At 35.0% G+C, this 24404-nt stretch overlaps 1 protein-coding gene and 1 non-coding gene across 3 annotated transcripts in view; one reads left to right on the plus strand and one right to left on the minus strand.

Moving 5' to 3' along the window:
* Positions 1-24404, minus strand: part of CFAP299 (cilia and flagella associated protein 299) — a 524137-nt gene that overhangs the window by 375722 nt on the left and 124011 nt on the right. The gene's annotated exons all lie outside the window — the stretch shown is intronic.
* Positions 7335-7441, plus strand: LOC141570341 (U6 spliceosomal RNA). The gene has a single exon (XR_012494335.1). It is a non-coding gene; the product is annotated as a U6 spliceosomal RNA (small nuclear RNA).

Raw genomic sequence — 24404 nt, forward strand, 5'->3', positions numbered from 1 at the left:
TAAGCGCTGTACAGGGACCAAGTTCATTATCACGTCCATAGTCACTATTTTCATTGTTAGTAACTACTGACTTACAAAAAAAATAGATTTAAAAATATCAGTCATACTTTAGTGGAATAATATAAACAAGTAGTTTTGAATACCTCAATATATTAGTTATATTAAACCATGATTTTATTTCCTCATAGGAAAGATTGGCTAAAGTAAGATATCTAATCATTTAATATGTTCAGTAAATTTCATTTACAAATCAGCATAGACTATAGCTGTAAAACACTCAAACAGAAATTATTACATGCTATGGGCATCTCCCGTATACAATGTCAATAGTAAGCTTCACCTATATCAATATAATACTTCCTATGTGTTCTCAATTCTAATCTTTTCATGTATACTTAGTTCATCCATAAAGCAGGTAGGAACTTTTACTACAGATGAGGAGGGGCAAAAAGAGATTAAGTAGATTGCTCAAGGTGTGAAAAATAATATAAATGCAACCACTTCAAAATGGTATTGGAGCTGCCATGCCAGAGGAACTGCCTTGCACATCTTACTCCTCAAACCTGTGAAATGTTTGTGCAAAATAACCTTTGGACTGGGACTAAAGCAGCATTGAATTCCAAACAACTGTTTGCAAAGAGGACAGAAAAGTAGATGTGACTACGGGACGGAAGACAGTCTTTAATATTATATTTGCATCGCTCTGTTAGCTTATTTGCACCTATACCTCCTTAGCTTATTCACTAACACACATAGAAGTCCCTTCCTTCTATTCATTCCCCTGCCCTTTCTCACAAATCCCCTTTGCCTTCACCTCCTAATCAGAACACTATTCGGGTTTCTGCCTGAATCAGTGATTCCAGCTATTATTTAGATCTCAAATAAACTGCTGGTGCTTCTCACTTCGGCCTTTTATTTTTAGGTTAACGTAATATACAGATAAGTAGGAGCGGAACTTGAACTCAGTCGAACATGAGGCTCCATGATTCTAACTACACATGACGTTCTTCTCCGATAAAAAGGTACATTCAAAATTAGGTTTAATACAGATGGGAAACACCAAACTTCCTACTTTATCTGAATGAAGTCCCTCTCCGAAAACTACCAGACTCATCTCTACTAGCTAGCTAAAAAGGAGCCAGAGGATGAAGTTATCTATTACCTATCAGAATGAAGTATTGAGTACCTGTTTTTCTAAGGCAGCACTAAACAGGGCAGGAGTCTAGCAACCAGTGATTAAGCAGAGTTTTGTATTTAACATTATACTATCCATACTATGAAGAATGACTAGTTGGAGAGCTTTACATTTTGCAAGCTTTGATTAACACAACTTTGGTTTCCACAGATTTATTATCAAACATACCCACACTATCTTGATTAATCTTCCAACTCAGACAGGGCATATACTGATGTTATTTTAAGATCTCAAGTATTCTTTCATATTCCTTTTCATTAGGGTGCTATACATTGGGGGCAAAGAACTTTCTGGTAACAGCACTGAATTCAAAAGAACTGAATGTGCACACACAGTCACACAGTATCAAAGAAAGATATTTGGTCTTTGTCTCTGGTTTCTGGCAAAAAGCTTATAAAACCCTGTAATTTTCCATGTGATAGGGACAACAGTGTCTTTTGTTAATACGCAATGAGCCACTTTCAACCCCGAGTTTATACTAATGAGGTGACTCTCGGTGGGCTCCTAGGTAGCTTCAGATTGAGGGCTGACTTACCAGAGGAATTAACCAACCCTGTGATTAGATGGTTGGAACTTTAAGCCCTACCCCCCATGTCCAAGGAGGAGAAAGGGGCTACAGGTTGAGTTCAATCACCAATGGTCAATGATTTAATCAATCATGCCTATGCAATGGAACCTCCATAAAAACTCCAAAACGACGTGGTTTGGAGAGCGTCCGGGTTGGTGAACACACTGAGGCTGAGGCGCTAGGAGGGGGCTGTGCCCTGAGAGGCCATGGAAGCTCTGCCCCTCCCCCCAGTATCTTGCACTATACATCTCTTCCATCTGGCTGTCTCCAAGTTGGAATAAACTGGTAATAGTAAGTAAAGCACTTTCCAGAGGTCTGTGAATTGTTCTAGTGAATTATTGAACTGTGGCGGAGGGGAGGGGGTGTCATGGGAATCCCTGAATTTGTAGTCTAACAGAAAAAAATGTGGGTGCCCTGGGCACCTCATTTGTGATTTATTCTAAGGTGGGGGAGGTCTTGTGGGATGGAGCCCCTAAACCTGAGGAGTCTGACTCAGTGCCAGAATTGGCTGTTGTCAGGAGGAAAAACACTCCAGAATTAAACACATATACTAAAAAAGTAGCAGGATCTCCTTTTTATCAAGTAATTTTACAATTACAAGTATAAAAATATCCAATATATTTTACATCTTAGAAATGGATGTACATCAAGAAATATTTCATAATGAAGTATCAACATCCAGTTCCCAAATGAAAAATAAAATCTGTAGGCAATTAAGAAATGAGACATTAATACTACACTTTATATCAAATAAAACTTGAAACAAAAAATATTTACATTTACAATTAAAATATTATTCTTTGAATCTTTTCTGGAATATCACTGAGATAGCTTTTTTATTGGGAAAACTGTAGATTCACCTGCAGATGTGAGAAATAATACAGAAAGATCACGTGTACACTTTATCTAGTTTTTCCCCATGGTAACACTGTGTATACTTACAGTATAATATCACGATCAGAATGTTAACATTGATACAACCTACCAATATTATTCCATTTTCCCCCGTTTTAATTGTACGCATGTGTGTGTATGTGTGTGTGTGTGTCTGTGTGTGTAGTTCTATGTAATTTTACCACATGTGTATCTTTCTGTATGTTCCACTTAGTCAGGATACTGAATAGTTTCATCACTACAGAAATCCTTCTTGTTGCCCTTTTGTAACCTCTCTCATCTCCCTCCCATCTCCAACCCTTCCCTTCCTTGTCCCTAGCCTTGAACACCCACTAATCTGTCCTTTATTTAAAAACTTTTATCATTTCACAACTATTCTATAAACAGAATCAGAGTACTGTAACCTTTGGCGACTGGCTGTTTTTAACTCAGCGTAATTGCCTAGAGATTCATCCAACTTGCAATATGAACCGATAGCTCCTTTCTCTTTATTGCTAAGCATTTATAAGTATGAAATATTAAAACTAACAAGTCAGTGAGACTGAGCAGGAATGACCAATGAGTTACAAAAGCTAGAGGGAAATGTAGTTTTTCTAGAAGAGTCTTGGTAACCAAGTAAAGATGCTGTTTCAAGAAGAATAAAGTGATTGTCTCTGTCAGACCAGCACTGAGGATCAGCCATTGGAAAAAACAACATGGAAATCAATGGTGACCTGAACAAAAGCAGATCTGGTGGAGAGGTGAAGATAGAAGGAAGCCTGATGAGAGAGGGTTCAAGAAGGCATTGCAACTTTATGATAGGAAAATCAATGGTATGTGTTTCAAGTCATAGCATCCTACATTAAGACCATACCAGAGAGCATTGCTAATAAACCACTTCTCTGGCTAGCGAATGATAGTCAACTACAAGATAAAATGCTAATTCTCACTGTCACAAAAGTAGCTACAAAATATGCTGTGAATTTTTTAAAAAGTGAAATGTCACATTTATTTCATTGGGAATTTGGTAAAGGAAGACTTTATTAGTAACCATGTTTTTTTATAAATGACACAAAGCAAAAAGCTTTTAATACATTAAATGGAAAAATTAAATAAAACTCACTAGTTCAAGAAATCATGAAAAAATAAAACAGATCTCATACACTACATGGTGCTGATCAATAAATTTGAATATGATTTTTTCTGCAGTAAAAAATATTAAGAGGAAAGGATCTGGACACAGAAAGAATTACTGTTTCAAGTAGTTTTACTGTAAAAAGGAACAGAGAAATGAGATGAAATCTAGAGTGAAATATGGACTCAAGATAGGGATTTATAAGATGAGAAAATTTACAGCATATTTTTCCACTGATGTGAATGATCTAATAGTGAGGGGAAAAAAGTTTATGTTGAAAGTAGAGAGGGCGGCTGGAGCAATATCCTACAGTTGGCAAGAGGGGATAGGATCTAGTATATCAGTGGAATGATTAGCTTTTAATTGAAGCACAGTCAGTTCATTGATAAAAACAAGAGGAAAGTCAAAGTATATGGATACAGACAGATATAGATGGATGGTTTTGGTTGCTGCAGTGATAGTAGCTTTTATAATTTATGTTTTAGTTATTTCTATTTTCTCAGTAAAGGTGAGAATGGTGGGGGATGTGGGGTGTTTTAAACAGATGGAAGGTATGAAAAAGTCATCTAGGAAAGTGGGAGAGTAAATGGATTAGGTAAATGTAATAGGATTGCCTGGAAACGCTAATAAGACACCTGGTTTAGTGATCATGAATTTGGAGTAAATTTCAACCTAGCATGCATTGTTTTCCAGATACATACATCTCCATAGGTACAACCACATATTCAGCAGACAATCGGGTTTTACCAAGTTTGGGATTTTATCAGGTGAATACAAAAGAGTGAGACAGGACCAAGGAAGTAAGCAGTTGAGTCTGCAAATGAGTGGTTACAGTGATGGGCTATGGAATTTTGGTGAATAACTGGCAATTGAAAACATTAGTGAAAATGTGAGAAAATGAGTGGACAGTGAAAAGACATAAAATAAGGAAATTGGAGGCCCTGGTGAGTTTGAAGAATCTTCAGAATTAGCATCCTTGAGGAAGTGAACTGAAGAGATGGTAGTTGGAGAGTTGTCTCCTTGAAATTGAGATTAAAGATAGGTTGAAGTTACTAACAATTATAAAGTCACGGTTACGACATTGGGATTGAGGGACAGAGGTAGAGTGAAAGATGACATAATTTGAAGAGAGAAAGCCAAGGACTTGATATGATACATTGGCGTAGTGGAAAATGTTGAAATCACCTAGAAATCTCTCTCTCTCTCTCTCTCTCTCTCTCTCTCTCTCTCGTAGTCAATTGAATTGATTAGGGTTGAAGAGATTCTAAAGAGAGATCCACTTGATAGAAGGTCAGAGGCATTACAAGGTTTATAAAATTAAGTTCTTATTGGAAACGTTCCTGCCTTAATTATACTGAATAACAATAACAAAAAATCAAAACAGAAGAGTTGCTTATACAGGACCATCTATTCCATAGAATTGGCTGTAGTCAAGAAAAAAGGTATCTCTTTCTACCACACGTTAAAAAATACTTGTGTTATACAGAACCATATCACAGAATAGTATCATAGTCCTTCTCTGTGAAGCAATTTCTTGAATGGATGGTCAATGTATTTGGATATTAATATGAAAAAGGCAGAAGTGTGGTAAATTTCAGAATATAAGTAAATGAGTGGGGGAAAAAAATCAAACTCATACTAACTGCTTTCCCCTAGAGAAACAACACCTTTCTCAATACAATCTAAATATAGGTGTGTGTTTTTCCCTACAATGCAGTAGACATGACATAATTTTTAAGGTCTCAATTATGTATTATTCTTGTATACCAGCTGAGACCAATTTTAAAAATGTATCTAGTATAATTAAAGTTATTTTTGTCTAATTATAGTGTATAGTATGAAGACAAAACTGTTATTTTAAAGTGTCATCTATCTTTAAATAGAAATCAGTTATAATTTATTATTTTTGAATCAAGGAACTACAACATAAATCCCAATAAGTGAAGCTGCTGGAACCTAAGAGTTCGTCACAAAAGTTCCTGAGGTTTGGAGTTTGGCACTGTAAAGTGTGTCTATTGTGAAAGTACCACACAGGGGGTTTGTGGAGAAGAGAAGTGTAAGCACCCACACCAGGTTAAGAGGTGGCTGTCTATGGAGGAAATGATGTGACTGGACCAGAGCAATGGCAGTAAAACCAGGCAGATGTCAGTGAATTTAAGATCTCTTTTTCAAGGAGAATCAACTTGATTGACAGATGAGATTTCAATTAAAAGTGCATCTTCCAAAAGAAGACTTATAAAAGATCCAAGACAGTAATGCTTCTAAAGCTGGTATTATAAAATCAATGCAACAATCTGAATGTGCTATTTGGAAAAACTGCCTCAGTTCTTTTTATAGGATACAGTTCTAAAGGTTCTCAAGTACATCAATAATATTTTCAAGTAAGTATAATCAGGACTTATTTTAGGAGCAGATGGAGTAGGAAGACCACGTGATGTTCCAAAGAATGCCCCTCCCCCAAAGAATGCCCCACCCCAAAGAATGCCCCGCCCATCGTGCTGCCAATGGCTTGGTACTTTGAGATTTCACTGTTAGCAATGCCTTCAGGTGTCCATGGCAATATGATGACCTGAGCTGATAACAGCTCCTTTCCCAACTACCTACAACAAACACATATATGCGTACTATAAACATGAAGAAATAAACCTCCATGAAAGGATGTGAGCAAATGTAAGACACTGGAGAATCAAAATCTCTACAGAAGGAAATAACAGAACAATCTGAAATAATTAGCAGATAGATTCCATTTAACTTGAAACAAATTCAGTTCTTAATTAAAACTCAAATAAGCTTAGAAAGTATAACATCCTTAACATCTAAAAATGGAAACTTTGTTAGACTTTCGTTTGTGGAATTGGATTAATTACCATGGGCCATGCATGACCAGTTTTTCTTCTTTTCTTTATTTATATTATACCGAACCTCCATGAACTGAACAACCAACTCTAGAACTAGAACACTGACAATAATTCACACCTATGTGTGTGTATCCCATCGACTTTAATAGGCTTATCAGGTAATGAGAGTTGAAGTTTCTGAGACTGAGACAAAGAATAGTTACTTGAGATTAGAAATAGGAAAAGAGCTTTTGGAAATTAATGCAGGGAGGTAGGAGAAGAAAAAACAAATCTGTCTATCTCACAATTTACACACGAGCTTCCTGGCTACTTTATATGAACACATCAGTCGATATACTGTCAACTTATTCAATTGACAGACAAATTAAAGTTTATTCCCCAAATTCTCTTTTCCTGAAAAATTATAAGTAGAAATTAAAACAAGAGTGGTAGTAAACATTTCATTCAAAGCATTTCTTAGAAATAGTAACCCACAGACTTTCATTTAGCTAGTCTAGCCCAATGAGATTTCTCCTCTAACAAGGAAAATATCTCAACTACCTTTATCTTGCATGTACACATCCTCCACAGATTCTAATAATAACCATGTAACTATAAAAAACTAAGATTTCTCACATCCAGGAAATCTCTTTATATAGATATGTGCTTCAAATAGTTTCACCTGGATTTACTATACCCAAAAATGATTAAAATAAGAACTGATGTGTGCTTGCTTCGGCAGCACATATACTAAAATTGGAACGATACAGAGAAGATTAGCATGGCCCCTGCCCAAGGATGACACGCAAATTCGTGAAAATAAGAACTGATGTTAAAATATATCTATCTACTATAACTCAGTCTGGAAATTTATGAATGGCAGTGTTTCACATTTAAAGTCTCAAGCAATTAAATGTCATTTTTATCACTTTCATCTAAATGTTATCTCCCACACTAAGTCAAGAAAAAAAGCATAAAATACGTACACTCAAATTTATCAACAAGCAGAAATTACCAAGCATTTTTTTTTTTTTTTTAAGAACACAAAGGTATGACCCATAGGACTTCCTTTTGAGGTGTGAATGAAAAAGGGGTTCTACAGCAAGTAACTTCACAGGGTGATCTGATCATGAATTCCTAACTGGGCAGGTCATGGTGAGTAGTTAAACCCCAGGCCTATAATTTCTTTATTGAAAGGTTTTTAAGCCAGCCCTGTCTGTGGGTCTTGTGCGTCTAGGTTAATACACCTTTGAAATGCCAGGAGTCAAACAACAGAAGGCGTAACCACCCTCAAGAGAGCACGTAATCTTAACTATCCTGTAATCCAATCCCTACCTTGCTTTCTCCCATCTTCATGTAATCTTCCTTAAGTTCCCTCCTTAATTCCAAATGCATAAAAGAAACTGGAAACTGTTATACTCCAAAGCATTTGAGGTCTTGCTTCCTGGCAACTGTTGTCAGTTTGCCTTAAATAAAATCTTATAAAAATTCTTTATAGGTTTGGATGTTTCGTATGTTGACAGAGGTGATTAGAAAATATTTTTTCTTCATCGATTATATACCTTAACCCTTGACATAAAGTATCTTCCAAGATTTCACATTAAAAGGGGGCTAATTTCAGTTCAAATATTTATACACATGCATTACACTTATATGCATGCATAACATTTATAAACATTTTTATATCTATGCATGCACATACTTTAACAGGCACTCTTCTTGCATTGCTTCGTATCCAGGTGCCTTGGCTGGAAAAAGGAGAGGACGGCTAAACTACTTTTGTCATTATTCGTAAACAATTTTCACATTTTATGAAATGACTTCCACTTTTAAATTTTTTACAAAGTCATGGTTGCATTGTTACTTTTAACAGTTTTATTGTATCATTCCTAGCCTCTGTCAAAACAAATACAACTGCACATGAGAGAAGGTAAGAAAGCTTACATAACTCCCCTGGAATAATAGGATAGGTACTATTTCACAAATCTATTAGCACCTACACAAGTAAATTAATGTAGAAAAACACATTACTTTAAAATGTATAATACCAAGTTAACTCCTCCACTTAGGAAAGAACAGGATTAAGTTTTGGTCACTACACATATAACTTAGCAGTATACTGCAGTATTTCTCAAAGAGTGTACAAGAAATAAAAATTGTGAGTCCTAAATGCCTAATCTATTACTGCTACAGAAGAAAAATTGTGTAAAAGATTAGATTTCCATCATACATACACACACAGGGTACCAAAAAAATGAATACACATTTTAAGAAAGGAAAAAACTGTATTAAAATTACGCTGATGGTGACCACTTGGAGCACCTCTTGTAACTGCAGAAATCAAACGTGACTTGTATGCATCTTTTGTTATTGGTATATATTGAGTATTACAATTTTAATATAGTTTTTTCCTTTCTTAAAATGTGTATACTTTTTTGGGCACCCTCTGTGTGTGTGTGTGTGTGTGTGTGTGTATGTGTGTACACACACACACATATATAAATATCCCTTCTATATCATATATCCTACATATATATACTCTTTCATATATATATATATGTGTGTATCTTCCTTCTTAATCATACGTATCATATACATATATACATATATCTTTTATATTAATATATCTACATACACATACTGAGATAGATAGATAGATGATAGATAGATAGATAGATAGATAGATAGATAGATAGATAGATAGATAGATCTCCTTCACCTTCCTCTTCACTCCTATTACTTTTAGGCCTTGCTAACCACATGCGACCCTCTTCTTAGCCCACTTGTCTTGGCCTTGCCAAACAATGCCACATAAGCCCTCATTTGTACAGTGACTTGTTATCACCTATTCTCCACAAATTCCAAAAAATCTTAGAAATTGAGATCTTAATAAACCAAAATTGAAATAGTTTAATGTTTTGCCTCTCCAGTAGTGCATATGTTTTTAGAAAGGAAGCTTCACTTTATTTTCCCAATGAAATTTAAGAGATGATTCATTCCATTCTTTCAAAGGGAAAAATATATACATAAAATTATAATAGTGGGATTTTAAGTAAAATTTAAGACAATGTTTAAGTAAAACTTAAAAGTAAATAAAATTTTTTTAAAAGGGCAAAACTGAAGTAAAAATGCTAGGCAGCTGCCTACTTTGTAGGCTTTTAAGGCTTTCCCTGGATATAAGCACAGGAAGGACCTTTCAGGTATCCTATGTCGTACGGTATATATTTTTTCAAATCCATTCAGGTCTCTCTATCTTCCTAACCTTACCTAACCATCACCAAACTAATAGAAATATATCATCACCTTCCTAAAATATCAATTTATATCCTTTCCAGGCCCTTCCATCTGCTTTTCACACTGCATGCAGAGAATCAGTTTTTCTCTAAGTGCAAAATTAACAACATCCAGTGTATAAAGTGGTTTCCCATTATTCTTACAATACAAAACATACTCCTACTCTACAAAGACCTACCTATAGTGCCACATCTCCCACCATGTTCTCCCTGCTCTCTCTGTCCCAGCTACGCTGCCATCCTCCCCTCATGCTCACCAGGTTCTCTCTGCCACCAAGTTCATATTTATTCCTCCATCTCATCTCAGAACATCTATCACTTCCTCAGGGAAGCCATTCAAACCTCCCAAACCAAGTCAACCCCCCCATCCCATGATAAGCACAAACAATGTCACATACCACCCCTTCACAGCACTAGATACAGTTTGAATTATACATTTATTTGCATTATTTAGTTAATACCTTTCTTAACAATCTTATGTAAAATTCACAAGGGCAAGAACCTTATTTCTTTTCCCACCAATTCATCCCAAGTTCCTAGTCTTGTGCCTGACACAGAGTAGGTGCTGCATAAATATTTGTTGAATGAATAAATGGTTCTGATGCATAAAAGGCAACAGCACCCCATCAACTAACTGAAGCCTGAGCTTTCATGCTTTGGCATCCCTTTCAACTCAATCTAACAAGTTTCTCTTGCTTTTCATTTACTTTGTGGTCAGCACAAAGGTAAATAAGATAGCTTCTACCCCCAAGCAGCTTGTTGCCTAAAAGTGCTGAATGATGTATAATAAAAATGTGACAACAACAGCTAAGAACCTGACTGTTTAATACAAGTCAGCCACTGTTCTTAGAAATGAATACACATGACCCTTACAACAACCCTATGAGAAAGCCGCTGTCATTGACTTGTACAGGATCACACTGGTAATAAACGCAGGAATCGGATCCTGACTCCAGGTGGTCCATGTCCAGAGCTACTGCTCTTAGCATCAACACAACACTGCCTCTCATGAGAATGATTTGATAAGAGCGTAAAAAAGTCATGTAGAAAGTTCCACAAAAACCCATTGGTGAGGAAACTTGCTGAGGCACAATAATATTTCATTGCATTATGAATGTTGAGTAAGACATGCTCGCCAGGAAAACAAGTGTGGAAGGAGGACAATTCAGGCAAAGAGAATAGTAGAAAGCAAATGACCAAGTGTCACATGTGTACTATATATTTAAGGGCTGACCAAGTAGATCAGAGGGAATGCCAGAAATCAGATGAAAATGAGCTTGAACCAAGGATATGAAGGACTTTGTGTCATAAGCTAAAGGTTTTTGACTTTATTTTGTAGAGGATAAGACAGTACTAAAAGATTTTAATCAGGTATTACTATTATGAGAATGATGTTTGGCAAATCCAATTTTAGACAGGATGCAAGAATCTTGCTTGTTCTTCTCCTTCTTCATGATATTATTTCCACCAGTGCCTCCATATTCCACCTCAACTATCAGTTCCCCCAGGAAGTTTTCCCTAAACGCCTTTCTCCAACTAAGTCAGATTCTCCCTTTTGTTTTTTTAAATTATTTACTTATTCTCCTAGCTCCCCTGGAGTTTTACTCTAATACCTACTATTGTTTGTAATTAGGCTTCATGGGTGTTTCAGGGTCATGAGCTAAGTAAGTGTTTGTATGCATATGGAACTGGGAATCATCAGTATTTGAAGTCATAGGAATAAGTGAAATAAACAAAGAAAAACATACCAAACAGAGAACAAAGAAGCAGATGTGAGATACCACATAATAAGCTTAGGCAGGAAAAGTACATCCAGGGGAAAGAGCCCCAAAAAAGGATCCATGGAGGCAGAAGAAGGTAAAGTAAGAGAGAGGTGCACCATGTTAGGCAGGAGTTGACATACGCGTACTTGCAGTATCAAGGAGGTGTCGATCTTGAACGACAAATGCTATTTACAAAGATCAGGTAAGATGAAGATAAAAATAGCAGTGGACTTGGCTTTTTTCAGAAGAGCTCGAATAAAATGGTGCGAGGAAATCAGATAGATAGTTAAGGATTGAGAAATAAGAGCAGCAATTGCAGACTATACCTTAAATAAATTCCATGGTAAAGAGAACCACTGGAGTAAAATCAGATTTGAGAATAAGCTTGTTCAGACACCAAAGGAGAACAATCTCAATTTACCAGTTCCATGTAATTCCTCAAGTTTTCTGGGAAAATTCAGTTTAATAATTCCTACCATGGCGAGTGGGGAGGGGAGAAGTCTTTCAAAATCCTACAGAAAGATCTTTGACCCTACATTTCTCTCATACCCCCTTCAGGAAGTTAAAGACACTTATCTACCCTTTTCCCCACTCCACTGCCCACTTCACCACCTAAGCTTATGCTTCCCACTAGAGTTTGGTCAACTGTGCACCAGATTCTCAGGAAACGAAGAGCATTTAGTCAGCATGTCTTTTTTGCCTGTTTCTATCTAAAAAAGAGAAAAGAACAACCTGAGTAAAGGAAATTTTCTATTTTAATTCACTTGATAAGTAGTTATGTGGTGTAAAACTTACCTACTTCAAGAAAAGCATCTGTTTAAAGTTGACTTGCCTTTTCTGATATTAATGTAAAGTATTTGCTGGCCCTGCCTAGAGCTTTGGTTTTCAATATGAGATAAAAATCATTGAGGTAAGTAATTTCTATCTCACATCAACAATCAAAATACAAAGTACCCATCCTTTATTTTCAGCTTATTTTAACAAATCACCTGCTGAACTAATATCTGCAAAACCTCAAAATAATACAAGTTCTAAATGTTGATAAAATTAGATTCTGACCCACAATGATCTTAAATAAAATTGTGGTTTGTCAACACCACACAAATGTGACTCATTCATATAAGCATGTCATAATATAAAAATAGTGGGAACGGGGTTATATCATGCCCTTTTCTAAAATCAGTCATCCTTGATTGAGAATAATTAAAAAGGACTACCCACACATGAAAGTATTTCAAATAATGTACCATGTTGTAAAATATTGGGCAGTTGGGCCAAAGTGAGCAGAACCAAGATACTGAATTATAACCTTAGCAAAATTACCAGAATAATTAAAATTCATCCTGAAAAATTAAAAAAAAACAATATTTTCCAAAGTACTACACTTTATATGCTTCGTTTTCTCTATTATGTTATAAATAAGAAAAAATAAAGGAGATAAATGTTACATCAAAAATAGTGGTATCTTTGAACACTGTAGAAATTTTTTTCTGTGTTCAAAACTATTGCGAAAAGTTCAAACTGTTAAAAACTCTTAGAACCATATCCAAAATTGTATAAATATTTTTAAATTTTTAAATTAATTTTAATAAATTAGTTTCAATTTATATTTATTTATATTTATAAATTGAAATTAACAAAGAATACATTATTTTAATTACAAAAGCATCTACTGAGAAAAATTCAGTGCAATATTAAGCACAATACACCAATTCCATTTTTAGTACTTTTGTTCCCATTTAAAATAATTTAAAACTCAATAAGCAGTAACTCATATTTTAACTACAAATGTCCAAGGGCAGTGATAAATAAGCAAGAGTTAAGAGGGCTCAAGTTATCTTACAAATGATGAGAAAGATTGATCATTAATGTACTGGTCTGCACTTGCTGTGACCACATATTTGATAAGCTTCAGTGGGCTTTATTACGTCTCCCAGTTTCAGAATAATCAGACTTATATAGCTGTCATTTTAGATATCTATCCATGTTTTAGTTAAGAAAACAATATCACCTTCCATTTGGTCATTCCAGTAATTTTAAGTACTTAGGAGATCCAGGAAATCTAAAGTGCCACAATGAGTACGTAGGCGGCCTGATGGAAGGGGTAAAAAAGGTTTTAAAAAAAGAGCTAAAATCACTTCCTGTGGTTAACATTTTAGAACCTAGTCCAGAATAGTCTGTACCAATATTGTGGGTTTGTTGGTATCTTATTTATGAACATCGGAAACAGACTTGCACGGGTGCCATGCTTTGAGTAGGACGCACGTGTGAGACAGATGGACTTGTATTTCTATCAGATGTAATTAAAGACTTACGGAATATTCTGCCAAATACTACAAATATTAAACATTTTAGAATAAATTTACTATTGCTTTGACAGCAATTTCAACAAAATAGCTGGTTAGTCCAACAAATGAGTAGATTGAGTTTACTGAACTAGTAGAATTATTGCAAGTTAAAATATGATAATTTGATGTAGTCTAATTTTATTAATACAGTACAACTTCCACAGATGTAAACTTAAGGATTTTATTGGAATAAAGTACATCAGGCTCTTGTATGTGAAAACTTAGGAAACAGCTTTTAAATGAGCTCTCCCAAGAAGAAATTAATAAGTCAGAGGAGAACAAAGATTGAACACTGACTGAAACTACTTTCCATGCAGTGGAAGAAGGCCACCCAAAGGAGACTGCCCCTTACAACAGCATTCTCTCCTGGTTTCCCACCATATTCTGTGCAATCCCTTCTCAATGCCAAATGTGTCAGAGAGATGACTTAGGATAACACTATTAAATGACCAACTAATTGGTTAACTAGAAGTCACTGGTGATGCTGGCAAGGGAAATTGTAATTGATATGGGAGTTCAATCCAGGCTGCAGTGGTCTGACGATGAATGGAAGTTCTGATAAGAGTTCCCCCCCAAAAAATAAAATTTGACTTATTGCAAAATAAATGCATAAGCCTGTCATTCAAACAACAACAAATAATGACATCAATAAAATAAGTACGTTTCTAAATTCCTCAGAGCTATCAATGGTTATTTTATATAAATAAAATATGAGCTGCAAAATAGCAAGGTTTAGTGAGAAGTTATGAAACATGTTTTGTCATCATACTCTACAATGGGAGTTTTAGTCAGAGAAATACTGATTTTACACTTATTATACCTTAGAAGAAAAGTTATCAAGAGGAGCTAGAGGAAACCTAAGTGTCCACTGATGGATGAATGGATAAAGAAACTGTGGTGTGTGTGTGTGTGTGTGTACATACACACATCATATTATTCAGCTATAAAAAAGAATGAAATCCTGCCGTTTGTGACATGGATGTACCTTGAGGGCATGATGCTAAGTGAAATAAGTCAGACAGAAAAAGACAAATACTGCTCAATGTCACTTATATGCAGAATCTCAAAAAAAAAAAAAAAAAGAAGTCAAACTCATAGAAACAGAGTAGAATTGGTGGTTGCCAATGGCTAGGGTGGGGAAATAGAGGCTGGTAAATGGGTAAATACTTTCCATTATAAGATAAATGCATAACATAGAGACTATAGTTTATAATACTGTACTGCATAATTAAAATTTGCTAAGAAAGTAGAACTTAGAACTTAAGTGTTCTCACATACACACACACAAAAGGTAAATATGTGAGGTAATGGATGTCTTAATGGAGTTAACTCAATGGTGGCAATAATTTCACAATGTATAGATATATCAAATCATCATGCATAACTTAAATATATACAATTTTTCATTAAGTATGTATTTTATAAATAAACTAATAAGTTACAGAAAATATTCAATGACTTTGAACACTGTCTATGTTATACTGTTAGGTTAAAAAGAAGTTTCAAAACACAATATATGGTATGATCAAAATTTTAAAGTATACAAAATACAGATTCACATATATAAAAAAAAGAAATGAAGGGAAAGAAATAGATCAAAATATCAAAACCAGTTGGCAGAATTACAGGCAATTTTTATCATTTTCACTTATTTTTTAAAATTTTTTATAATGAATATATATCACTTTTATAAAAGGTTCCCCCTAGAATAATGAGCATTGACTTTATCTTATTTAATACTCTGTTTCTTAACTTTAAAATTAGCAAATTTCTGTTTTATTTCAAGCATCTCATTTATTAAAGCCATGTAAGGGCATCTACATCAAATGATAAGACACTTGTTAATTAACAAAAATTTCTTTACCGCTTTGAGAAAATTTCACAAAAGAAAAAATTCACATGAATTACATAATTACTTGAGCAGAAAATTTTTAAAAAATTCTTCTAAATGAAGACAAATTGACTACACAATTCAGTTTTTTTACCCATATTAAGAATTTCATGATGACTAAGAATTGGCAGCTAAATGTGTCTATGTTTCTTTATATCATTTCCTAAAATGTTATTTTAAATATATAGGTAGAATATGTTCTTGCTGCAGATCCTTTATTTGTTAGGAGAGTAAGTCATATAAGTATACATTTCAGGAAGGAAGTTAGAGTTTCAGCCAAATTAAATAGCTTTTTCTTCTCCTTCCTCTTCCTACCTTCATTGTAAAACATAAGTTAATACTGAATTTTAGCACTGTGGAGGAACACCAAATTCATAAAATCAACCTACCTTTATATGCCTTAACAAAATGAAATAAAATTTAGCATATAAACTGTGATCATTTTCTTTAAAAAATATGAGGTGAAACAAATACACATCTCCCTTTATATTAAAATTGAGACAATGTTGGACTTAGCATCAGATATACTGAAATTAATACTCTTAATTGCCATTGATGATCACTTTGAATTTTCTGCATCTACCATACACATTAATATATTTATTTATTCCACAAATGTTGACTATGTACATATTCTAGTCACTAGAACATAGGAGTACCATTAAAGCAATGGGAAAGAGAGAGAAAGAGAGACAGGCTAGGTCCCAGGCCTCTTGAGAGTTTCATCTCATGGCATAAAAAACAATAACAAATACATGAATGACCAAGATAACTACAAACTGTGCTTTTAAAATAAAACGATGCAGGAAATGAAATTGACATAGGTTTAAGGAGCCGAGGATGGCTTACTTAACTCAAGTGGTCAAGGAAGACTGGTCAACATAATTCATAATGGCGCTGAGACCCGAAGGAGAAGGTGTCACACACGGAGAACATGCCGCCAAGCAATCCAAGCAGAGGGCAAAGCAAGTTAGCAAAATGGGAATGCACTTGGGCAGGCGGCTCAGAAAGAAGACCTGGCTGGCCAGAGGGTCATGAGCACATGAGTGCAGGTATAGTGCTATGAGATACAGGTAGAACGCCAGCAACTGTTACACCATGTAGGCACTGATAAACCACAATAAGGAGTTTAGACTTTATATATAAAGGAATTTTACAAGTAAGCAGAGGTCTTAAGCAAACTGAGGTTTTGAAATATGTGTTTAAAAAAACTGTACTGCCTATTATGTGAAGTACTGTAGGAGAGCAAAAAGTGGGAAGAGAGGGTACTTTGATGACTTGGTCTAGGATAGTGGAATTGGAGACAACGGGAAGAGGAGCAGATTTGAATAAAGAATGGGGTTGGGAATCAAACAAACTGTTAACCTCAAGAATATGATACAACCAGCTGTGAGATGTAGAAGAAACAGATATACCAGGCTCAAGCTCAGAGAGAGGTCAGAGCTAAACCCACATTTAAGTATCAGCATATAAGTAGTTTAAAAGCCATGGGAATGTACAATGCAGGAAGTAAAGGAAATAATTATAAATACTATATTCACCTAAAGAATTGGTGAGAAACTATGTTTAGCATGGTTTTATTCTGATGCTAGGACCCTGGGGTCTGAATGACCAGGGAGAGGCTGCCATTCCTTGGGATGGCCAATTCCTAGAGACAGTAAAGGACTCTCCCCAAAGTGCACCTACCCTTCATGTGTAAACCAATAGATTCAAAGCCCATAATCCCAATCATCTATCTCTTCTCTTTTCGTGTGCTCTCCTGGGCTCGAACACTCCAGGCTACTGTCCTCCGGCCCTAATCACTCCAGCCCAGGTACCAGACAACTAAGCCAGCCCTATACTCCAGAGCCTGATGAAATGACTCAAACTAGCAACTCTGGTGTTAGACTACTCCAAACTGTATTTCTTTTTGGCTCCTTTAAAACACATACATCCAAGCCCCTCCCTTTTCTCCTCCATAAAAACTCTCTGCCTTTGGACTCCTACTGGTCACAACTACTTTCCCTGGATCCCTCCAAGAACTAGTTTATCATGAGCCACCACATGCTTATCTACTTTTCACAGACATCTATATAATTAATTCTTCTTGACACTGGACTGTAAACGATAACTAACCCATGAAATTTGGTGGAAGCTAACAGAAAAGTAAAAGTTTATCAAAGTTATTACACACATATACGGGTTGTGTAATATTGTTTACCTAAATATGAAAAAAAATATTTCCTTAAATAAATAAAAAATGGCTATATTACCCTGTCCTATTTATGAATATTAACTATTACATTTGCATATTATATGTGTTATCCTACATATTTTACAAAGGAGTTCTTTTTTAGAACCTGAGCAAAGTTCATTATTCGTTTAAGTGCTTTTATCAAATGGCATTCAGAATTCTAAGTCCAATTTACTACCTGTATTTTTTATGAACATATTAAACTTACAGAAAACCTGATGTCCAGCCTATATTAATTCTATTTTTAAACCATGATATTATCCTTAGAATTTTTTAAAGTCTTGCTCATTAAAACAATCATTACATAAAACATGTGGTCTTTCCTAAAAAGCATACTACAATTACTTTTATTATAGTTAAAAAATTTTGATTCACAGCTTAATGACATCCATATTAGAAAAAAATTAAGCATATTAAACAAAGCATTTCATGTCAGAATATTTTTACTCTTGGCAAATAGTATAAAAATGCTAAACTGAACTTTTTTCTACGAGACTGGAAAGCTACTCAGGCACTGTTAAAACGTAAAAATAATGTCTTTCCTGACATAGAGAAGTAAATAAGATTGATCAACCAAGAAAAACAACCTCTTTATAGAAATACTGTAGAAAATGAAAGGGTATGGATAAAACTGTCTTAAAAAGGCAGTAATCCCTTCCTAGAACATTTTACTAATTTACTGAATAGATATATGGTTTACATCTTATACATAATGACCATTTTATGTACTGAATTTCAAACTATGAGATCGCAAAAGAAATGTACTTGACTTTATTAAGTGCTAATTTAAACAACAACAACAAAACACATTCAGAAAAGGTAAATGTAAAGAATATACATTGGGAACTCTCAGAATCTATAAATTATACTATTTCTAGAAGAAGAAGAATAGGTTAAGAACCCACTTGGTTCAGCATTTATTCAATATCTAACATCTGTTATTATCCAGCAATTCTTCTAGATACTAGAGATTCTTAATGAACAAGATAGAGGAGGTTTCTTCACCCATGGATCTTATACTCTCTGGGATGAGGGTTGATATAGTAGAACAGAAGTGGGTGGTAACTTATAAAATCAAAGTTAGGAGGCTCTTTAAGAGAGGCAACATTGGCAGGCTGACACAGAAAGACCAGGTGCCAAAGATGCTAAGGTTTAGTAGAGTCAAAATCAGAAGCAGGTAAGGATTCTAAAACCCTCTGGGTGATAGAGCCTCTTATCTACTGTATGTATCTGCCATACATACGGAAGAGAGAATGAAGAGGTCCTTACAGATTTCCCCAGAAACACCTGAGTCTGGTAGATTGTATTTAAGATTCATCTAGGGATATTAAGTACAACAGAAAGAAATGTCAGGCAAAAATAAAACAGAATTAGTATTCCATTTTCCTAGACCTAAATTATCATAGTTCACAAATATCATTGCTGATAATTTTTTTAAAAAGTTGAATGTACCTTCTATTATCGGTAAAATAATGTAGTAAACAGCTTAAAATCACTCAATTGATTATTTTGCGTGTTCTTTGGTGATATAAGTTCTGTACATTTTTCCAAAGTATTTGACATAACTGAAATAACACTACTCAATAGCAACACCTAGAAATGTGGAGAAAACAGGTCAACCTACAGAAAGTGCCCAAACATACTTGGGACTTGGCATTCAAGAAGTTAAGTTTCGCTTACTAAATGTTATTATATTGGAGACAATACAGAGCTAGATAAATACAAAAGCTCCTCTTGTCTGCCTGCCTCTTCCACTTTGAAACAACCCTGAGATTACACTGGGTCTTCTGGGATAATCTAGGACAATCTCCCTACTTTAATGTCAGCTGATTAGCAATCTTATTTCCATCTACAGCTTTATCCCCCCTTTGCTACAGAGTAACATATTCACAGGTTCTGTGGACATGTTTGGGGGTCCATTATTCTGCCTACCACACGTCAGTTCTCTTTGAAGCCCTTGCTTTGGAATTTATATATACACTATTAAATATATTTAAAAGACAAAAGTTGAGGTGACATTACCATTCGCTGAGAGTTAGTGTTCAGAGGGAGAACTTATTTAGATTTCAGCTTTAGCATTTAATGGCTATTTAGCATACTTTGAAATTATTGGGGCTTTCCTCATCTAAGAAATGGAGAGAAAAATACTTCACAGGATTGTTGTGATGATAAAGGCAAATTAGGTAAAAGAGTGGACACAATGCCTAACTTAGTATAGTAAGAACTTCAAAAACACTAGCTAATACTATTAGATTACGTTTTACTATCAAAAGCAATAGACTATTTGCTACCTCTTCAAATTTCTGCCTGGGGTTAAGACTATTTTCCTTCATATATTCTATACTGCTTTGTTCTTTATTGCTTTACTAACTTGAACAATTGTTAAAATACACGTCACTATAGCCAGCATGCCAAGATATTTTAGTAAGTTTATATGCTAAATTTTTTTTTATTTCTTGGATGATTTAATAAGAGACTTCTTAGGACTATTATAATCTTGAATGTTATTTTAATCTTTTCAAAAAGAACACTTTCTGGGTGATACTATTATTAAACAAATGATAGAAATGTCATCTAGCCAAAAGTGACAATCCATGGGATTTCACTCTGAATTTCCTTTTATCTGCTAATATCTATTCATAGCCACAGAAAAGAGAAAAGGCTATTAGAGACAGTGCTGATATCACTGTGATGAGTTTAATATGTACTTTCTTATTGATCTAGTACACATTTCTCATAAAAGAATTTCAAGCGGGCCGGGCCGGTGGCTCAGGTGATTGGAGTGCCATGCTCGTAACACCGAGGTCGCCGGTTTGATTCCCACATGGGCCAGTGAACTGCGTCCTCTACAGCTAAGGTTGTGAACAACGGCTCTCCCTGGAGCTGGGCTGCCAGGAGGTTGGCATGAGCTGCCGTGGGCTACTGTGTGCTTCCAGGAGCAGCTGGCAGCCAGCGTGAGCAGCCAGCAGCCAGCGAGAGGTCAGATGGGGGGAGCTCAAGTCTCATAACACCAGCATTGGCCCGGGAGCTGTGTCCTACACAACCAGACTGAGAAACAACAGTGTGAACCAGAATTAGGGGGGAGGTGGAAAAAAGGGGGGAAAAAAGAATTTCAAGTATCATAAAGTCTTTCCTTAAATTCTACATTCCCAAACAGTTGTCACGTGTGCAGTTACAAAGCCATTTTACAAGATTCTCTGACTCTTCCACTTCTTTTATTAATATCCAGTTTTAGATAGTAATCGTTTCTCATATAATCACTCAAAACATGTGTTCCCATATTTTCAAATAATGCCATATATACCAGAACACAAAATATTCTTTTTATTTCTTGGAATGGGATCTCTAAATTAAATGTTTGAATTTCAGTATCAAATTAAATGTTTGATATTGAGTATTGGCGAGTTATACGGCTAATGCTCATATAACTCGTAATTAAACTCTACTCGTATAAACTATCCAGTAACCTGGAACCTTTACCAGGTCTTAAATATAAGCCAGGCAGGCTCTTACTGTAAAATTCTTATATGAGCACAATATTAATGGGGGGGAAATACACAGTAGCACCACTATTATCATCCGTTAACTGGTCATAATAAACATATAATCATTCAAATACATTTGCTATTTTCAGGTTTAGTAGGAGGAAAACCTGTATTTTAGCTCCAGCTTTGACACTAATTAACATGCAATTTTTAAGTAAGTCGCTTTTAAGCCCTTGGAGACATGCATTGTTTCCTTAATCTGTAAAATAAGAAAATAAAAACTAAGTTTCCAAGTTTCCTTCTAGTTTTAGATTTTTACCCACATGTAGTCCCTAATCAAAATTCTCTCAAGAAAAAGAAAAAATCATATTAACAAAACTATTTCATGTGCTTTGAAAAGCCAGTAAAATAGATAACTCTTTCAACAGTTTTAAAAATGCCTTAAACTGAGTACAATATCAGCAATGAGTTTCAATTCTGTTAATTTAAAAAATCAATAGCTTAAAATATTGTGTTATTTGCTATGAGTTCAGGGGATTTAACCAGTAGCAACTGATAATTTTAGCACCTTATTTTGTTTCTGTGGATTATGGAAAGTTTCCAGAAATCACTAGCTATGAACTTCACACGAGCATCCTCATTTCAACGAAGTACTGTATAGACTATTTGTCTTTACAAGTCAGACCTAAAATCCTCAGAACATCTGTTGGCTGCCTCTACTAAAACTAAGCTTTTCCAACAAAGTGTCACCTCTTAGAATTATCGATGATTGTGCTTTCTCAGCTACCATACATGACGATGTTGTCTTTGAACAAACCATTTCCGCTTACATGCCTTAAGAGACCAATAGTCTAAAAATATGTATGTTGGGGGCTGCCGGACTGCTCAGTTGGTTAGAGTGCAAGCTCTGAACAACAGGGTTGCTGGTTCAATTCCCGCATGGGCCAGTGAGCTGCGCCCTCCACAATTAGACTGACAAGGACTTGAGCTGAGCTCGGGCTGAGCTACCGCTGAGCTGCCACTGGGCTGCCGGTGGGCAGCCAGATAGCTCAGTTGGTTATAACACTTGCTCTTAATTCCTGCTGGTTCGATTCCTGCTATGGGATGGTGGGCTGCGCCCCCTGCAACTAGATTGAAAACGGCTACTGGATTTGGAGCTGAGCTGCACCTTCCACAACTAGATTGAAGGACAACTTGAATTGGAGCTGATGGGCCCTGGAAAAACACACTAATCCACAACATTCCCCAATAAAAAATTAATTAAATAAATAATTAATTAATTAAATACAAATATGTCTGTTGGGCATTTTGATACTTTGGCAGGGATAATGAATGCCTTTTTGGCCATCAGTTGATCTTTAACAATAGCACTTACTTGATTAGCTAGATGATTTATGAGCTAATATAGAATGATTTAAAAAATACTTCATGGACAAATGTATCTTATACTGCAGTCTTTGTAGATTGAGTTGAGCTAACAAACCCAATCCCTGAACTTCAGAGGTTTTCTACATATACTATAATTTGAAATTCATTTTGATAGGAATATATTATCTTGAGAATGTAAGTTTTTTGAAACAATCGATCCAATAAACAACAATCAATAGCATCTTCACAATATCCACTTAGACACCTTGATTCCTAGAGTACTATAATCCGTAAGGAAGCATGGGAATAATTTGTGACGGAAGAACACCGGTAAAAGTTTTGCATTAATTTATTTTTAAGAAAAATGGCCTAGTACAGGAGGAAAAGAATATATCAACTAGGTATTGCCCAGGTTTACATTAAATGGCTACAGCTGGATATAACCATAAAAATTTTTAAAAATAAAATAAAATAAAATAAAATAAAAAATCTGGATACACCCATTAGCAGATACTTGGCCAATATAAATCAGAACATATGTTTTAGCTTTATGGCAATAGGCTGTGAGCTTTTTGTCACTTGGTTCTCTTAAGGCTTCCCAAAATGTGTTAATGTTCCAGGTGTCCACTTAATTCAGTTAGCACCAATATAAAGATTTTTTTCAAGATGTAATCTAACTTCATTGAACTAAACAAGTTTATTGGACTAAAGTGATAAAGTTCTCTATAATGCTGCAATAATTTCACATGTCTACTTAACATTAAAATACCTAGTTTGCATTTATTTAATTAATTGATTTGTTTACAATGCTCTCTATCATTCAAAATAGACTAGTTTTCATAACAAATAATTCAGTTCTTTATTAGTCTGCAACAAATGTTTGCCCTTTTGATCAGGAATGTGTCCTAGTCTTGCCTAACAGTTGAAAAGACCAATTGATGATAGAAACATTTGTTTAAAGTTGAATTTGGTGTTTTCCCACACTGTGTTCCACTGTGGGAATATGAAAGTATTTCATCTGTTTTTCTTACGCACGTTAGTATAGTAAATGGTCTGAGGAATTTAGAAATAAACAAATGAGTTTGATTTTCTTTAACTCATCATTTCACAAATTTAGTTGACTATGGAATCCTTATATCCCATAAAAGATATTAACCTCATGTAAAAAGTACTTCAAAACCTTTGGGATGGAAGAGACCACCAAATCTTTACATACTTTATTTTTGACTCTTAATTTGTTTTTAAATGTTCAAATCTATATTTTTTCATCTGAAGCCCCCTATGTCTCTTTCTTTTTTTTTAAATTGAGGCTACTGATAAACTGGTAACCTTAACTTCAACTTTTACATACTCCAACTCAATGAAGTAAATATTCATTACGGTACAGTGCTTGACATTGTAAATCTGTTATATCA

Source organism: Rhinolophus sinicus, linkage group LG02, assembly GCF_036562045.2.
Source record: "Rhinolophus sinicus isolate RSC01 linkage group LG02, ASM3656204v1, whole genome shotgun sequence".
Taxonomy (NCBI): domain Eukaryota; kingdom Metazoa; phylum Chordata; class Mammalia; order Chiroptera; family Rhinolophidae; genus Rhinolophus; species Rhinolophus sinicus.